This window comes from Teleopsis dalmanni, chromosome 1, assembly GCF_002237135.1.
Source record: "Teleopsis dalmanni isolate 2A chromosome 1, ASM223713v2, whole genome shotgun sequence".
Taxonomy (NCBI): Eukaryota; Metazoa; Arthropoda; class Insecta; order Diptera; family Diopsidae; genus Teleopsis; species Teleopsis dalmanni.
This window is the reverse complement of record NC_051846.1, coordinates 69,720,674-69,726,237: the sequence shown is the minus strand read 5'-3', so window position 1 is coordinate 69,726,237 and position 5,564 is coordinate 69,720,674. Positions and strand designations below refer to the sequence as shown.

General features: G+C 27.0%; 2 long non-coding RNA genes across 2 annotated transcripts; both read right to left on the bottom strand.

Moving 5' to 3' along the window:
• Nucleotides 1–417: 417 nt before the first annotated feature.
• Nucleotides 418–1,078, bottom strand: LOC119671247. Its single transcript, XR_005251799.1, has 2 exons — nt 565–1,078; nt 418–504 (listed from the first exon to the last, which is right to left on the bottom strand). It is a non-coding gene; the product is annotated as an uncharacterized LOC119671247 (long non-coding RNA).
• Nucleotides 1,079–3,942: 2,864 nt separating this feature from the next.
• Nucleotides 3,943–4,604, bottom strand: LOC119670612. The gene is made up of 2 exons (XR_005251723.1): nt 4,090–4,604; nt 3,943–4,029 (listed from the first exon to the last, which is right to left on the bottom strand). It is a non-coding gene; the product is annotated as an uncharacterized LOC119670612 (long non-coding RNA).
• Nucleotides 4,605–5,564: the final 960 nt, after the last annotated feature.

The following is a 5,564-nucleotide window of genomic DNA, read 5'->3' as shown; positions in this document are numbered from 1 at the left end:
CAATTCACTACTGTTCGAAACCTGTCAGTTACATTTTATAATTTTTTAATTGTTATGTCATGATTTCAATTATAAAATAATTAATAATCAATTTAAAAACAAAATATTTTTCTTATAATTTGGTACTATTTAAAAACCTTTGCATTAGCAAAACAGTTTTCTTCGTAATTTTCGTCGTAATTATCTTTAAATCTACATTCGTTTAATTTTGGAGAATCGCTCAATTTTATAAGAAACTTATAAATAAAGTGTTCAATTAAAAATTAAAGGATAACTTCAAAATACCATATGTATTTAACGAAAAATTGCTTCACATCCGGTTATACTTTTTATAATAGAAAAGATTTTTATTTTCTACAATCCATAATAAGCGATGAAACTATTTTCCAGAATTGATAGAACCCTAGTTTAATGGACAATAAAATTTGCAACATTGGTGACTTTCCTTGTTCTAGTATTCTATTTTATTAAGAAAATATCCTCAGTAATGTCGTTCAGTTATATCTAAATGGGACATAAATATTCTTATATTGTATATAAATTTTAAAATACAAATATAGGTACATTTTTCCTTTGTAAATGAAATTGTTCTTTTTTATTTTCACAATCACTCTTCATTTGTCATTAGAGAGGTTGTAACATATATTCGCCTTGCATAAACATTTCTTCTTGGATAGGTGCATATTTGGTTAAACTTCCCGTTAATAATACTTTCCATTTAAGTCTTTTTTTATCTAAATTCGAAATTTTAAGCCCACATTTAAATGGATTAAAAATAATTTCCTTCTTTTTATCGCATACATTTTGTCAAATAAATTTCGATTTCATCAATGAGTTTTTTAACATGCATCGCACTAGTAATTCGTATGAAATGCGAAAAAAAACATCAGATACAGAATCCGACAGGTCTAGTATTTTAGTGACGACATTGACTCCATATAGCATAATTTAATAGACCTAATCAGCTGTAAGCAATAAGCAATAAGCCGCGTGATGTCATGATATTCCAAATTGTATATGGTACAGTAACAGCTTTGGTAGGATTTACAAGCAGCATTACCTATAAGTATAAATTAATATTTTATTGACTTCTTTTTAATTAAAAATTAGTTTGAGTTTAATTAGTTAATGAAATTATTACAATCATGATTTTATATAGATACTTAGGTGTGGCTAGGTAGTAGCTTAGGTGAATAAAAAGGAGGGTAAATAATATAAAGAGATAGAATCTTTATAGTATACACATTAGACTGTTTTCACACCTATTTCTTATATTGTTTAGAGCACTATTTGTGCTCAGTATTCATTTATTATTCATTTAAATAATAAATAATGAGCTACATTATTTTTATTATTTAACAAGACTAATTCGGTATATACTTTGTGATAATGATTGAAATTATATATTTTCAATTTCAATCAATCAAGACTAATATGCACAACGTGTGTTCTCGATTATTTGAGTTTGCAAGGATGCACAGACATCCTGAATACCCCTAATATTTCTTTATATAATAAATTTTAAGAAGGTTATGTACACTTTTTCCAATATTTTCTTAATTATGTGTCCATAATATATATTGCTAATGGAATAATAAGGATTCTTTAAAAACAGAAAGGTTTTCAAACATTTTTTTATGAAACAAATAGTATTCTATAGTAGTGCTGTTCGTATTCGGTTTTACGAAGTATTCTCGAACTTATCTGTCGAAGGATCTATTAGAAAGGAACTGGTGGATAACACTACAGAGTGTTGTAAGGAAGCCGAAGTGGCATAGTTTGTGCATCAGACCTTCGAACCATACGGTGTCGAAGGAAAGCCTTCCAACACTCTGTTGTTGCTTTCAATACAAAATGAAAATTTGACACTAGCATCTCACTTCATTTTGCATTAAAAGCAACAACAATTGCCATGACGTGACTGCAATCATAACAAGCCGCTTAGACAATTCCATTTATTTCATTGATTAGACGTTAAAAATATAAATAATTATACAACCAGCTCAACTGCAAAGTTAAGCTGCTTTGCTATAAACAGCTAATTCGCGCCTTATTCACGTACGCCTTTCACTATTTGGTCTGCAATCTCTTTCGCCCATATGGAAAGAATCTGTCTTTTCGAGATATATATGTATGTTCTTTGTTTTTGGTTGAAACTTTTAAGAAAAAAAATGTATTTGAAACAAATGAAACTCTAAATTATTTGAGTTTATAGAAATTTTCTTTGATGTTGTGGTGCTTTTATGTATTTTAAACCATTATATATCATTCATATATATGGTTTATAAATTAATTTCTTTTAAGGTTTTTCAATAATTTTTGTAATTTCTATGTAATTATTTTCCTTAAACTTTTACATTGTATAAAAATAATATGCACTTATTTCATTTACCGATATTGATTAAAACAACATTTGCTTTTAAATTCACTTTAATTACCACTTATTTATAAAATAAATTGTTTTATATCATAACAAAAAAATATGTTTTTAATTATTTAAATTTCTTTTCTTAATTTATGTTTAACTAAATTATATATATATATATATATGCATAAATTTTTAATTGATTCGTATTATTGTGTTCAAGATTTCTCCTCAAAACAAAATTTTTCTTATAAATTTTAAATTTAAAATTAAATTTTTTTTAATATAATAATAAAATATGTAGGAATTGTACTGCTTATAAGATCTTTTCAAATGTGGACTCGGTTATCTTCTCCGTCACTTTTTAAATACCTGTCCACCGTCTCGGTATTTCATTATTTTAACGATGTATAAAGCTGCCGTTATTCATATAGTCCAACTTTTTAATATTGCAGATGATTGTTGGAATTATTATAAATGAGTGTTGGAACACCTATGCTCGATTAATTTCATCACACGTATTTCATTGATATGTTAATTTATTATCACTATTTAAACAAGGATATGTATTGTTTTTAATTGTTAAAAATCTTGAATCTTTTTATTTAATCTCCTTCAGTACCTTTCATTCACAATTTTAAATTCACGAAAATTTACAAAAATAAAAAAAATCTCCACAGGTACAAAAAAATTTCTCCCGCACATATAAAAATCATAAAAGTCTTCGAACAGCACTGCACTCGGACTTATATTTTCCGATATCTTGACAGTATCCAAAACACACCTTTTATACGACAGTTTATTTCGAGGTTTTAATGTTCCAAACGCGATCAGCACACTGGCCCATAAGGGCTGTCGTGAAGACGGAACCTCTTAGGGCATTGATCTTAATCTTCCACTTACCGTAGTAACGTAGTAAACAGAGAGAGTCCTAAGGTAATTGTTAAGCTCAATGTAGTTTCAACTGGGGAAGTTGGACCTCATGCAGATGAGACAATCATCTGTATAGCAGATTTGCCTAATGCATTGAGGAGGAAGGGAAAATGAGAAGGAAGGAGAAGGAAATATTTACAAGGATGGGGTATTCGCTAGAAACAGCCATTACTCGAAACAGCTGTATGGTCAGCTAAAAATTCAATTAACTAAAAATTTCGTTTTTACAATTCACTACTGTTCGAAACCTGTCAGTTACATTTTATAATTTTTTAATTGTTATGTCATGATTTCAATTATAAAATAATTAATAATCAATTTAAAAACAAAATATTTTTCTTATAATTTGGTACTATTTAAAAACCTTTGCATTAGCAAAACAGTTTTCTTCGTAATTTTCGTCGTAATTATCTTTAAATCTACATTCGTTTAATTTTGGAGAATCGCTCAATTTTATAAGAAACTTATAAATAAAGTGTTCAATTAAAAATTAAAGGATAACTTCAAAATACCATATGTATTTAACGAAAAATTGCTTCACATCCGGTTATACTTTTTATAATAGAAAAGATTTTTATTTTCTACAATCCATAATAAGCGATGAAACTATTTTCCAGAATTGATAGAACCCTAGTTTAATGGACAATAAAATTTGCAACATTGGTGACTTTCCTTGTTCTAGTATTCTATTTTATTAAGAAAATATCCTCAGTAATGTCGTTCAGTTATATCTAAATGGGACATAAATATTCTTATATTGTATATAAATTTTAAAATACAAATATAGGTACATTTTTCCTTTGTAAATTAAATTGTTCTTTTTTATTTTCACAATCACTCTTCATTTGTCATTAGAGAGGTTGTAACATATATTCGCCTTGCATAAACATTTCTTCTTGGATAGGTGCATATTTGGTTAAACTTCCCGTTAATAATACTTTCTATTTAAGTCTTTTTTTTATCTAAATTCGAAATTTTAAGCCCACATTTAAATGGATTAAAAATAATTTCCTTCTTTTTATCGCATACATTTTGTCAAATAAATTTCGATTTCATCAATGAGTTTTTTAACATCCATCGCACTAGTAATTCGTATGAAATGCGAAAAAAAACATCAGATACAGAATCCGACAGGTCTAGTATTTTAGTGACGACATTGACTCCATATAGCATAATTTAATAGACCTAATCAGCTGTAAGCAATAAGCAATAAGCCGCGTGATGTCATGATATTCCAAATTGTATATGGTACAGTAACAGCTTTGGTAGGATTTACAAGCAGCATTACCTATAAGTATAAATTAATATTTTATTGACTTCTTTTTAATTAAAAATTAGTTTGAGTTTAATTAGTTAATGAAATTATTACAATCATGATTTTATATAGATACTTAGGTGTGGCTAGGTAGTAGCTTAGGTGAATAAAAAGGAGGGTAAATAATATAAAGAGATAGAATCTTTATAGTATACACATTAGACTGTTTTCACACCTATTTCTTATATTGTTTAGAGCACTATTTGTGCTCAGTATTCATTTATTATTCATTTAAATAATAAATAATGAGCTACATTATTTTTATTATTTAACAAGACTAATTCGGTATATACTTTGTGATAATGATTGAAATTATATATTTTCAATTTGAGTTCATATAACCGTAAACATATGCATATATTATACTTTTACACTATTATACTTATAGTTCTGCGATTGACACAGAACTATTCATTTTATTTAGAAATTATTCTTATCGCTGCTCATTAATTGAGTTTATAATGAAGTAAAAACTTCAATAATAGAATATGTAGACAGTGTGGTACTCGCATAACACCAATTTGTTTGGCAGAGGTTCATGTTAAGTAAATATGGTATGTGATTCATTCCAGAGGAACTTAAGGGTGAAATATAGAAAATATATTAATATTTATATATATCATATTGTCAGTTCTTCCGTTTTTCAGTATTTGAATTGATAAAGAACTGACTTTGAATATTTTTACAAATGTTCTCATTTTTATCCCTCGAAAACAGACAGACTCTTTTATGTTGAAGCAGATATGTTATGTTGGATAATATCGGATTATTCAAATAAAGTTTTATATTATTCAACTCATAGGGAATATGTTTTCCGATATCTTTTTACTACCTAAAAGGTACTAACTTTACTATATTACACAAAACTTACATATATGTGAAAAATATAAAAACAGCTTAATTCTTATTAAACTTAGACTAGGTGCTCTCTAGTAATAACAAAATTTAAAT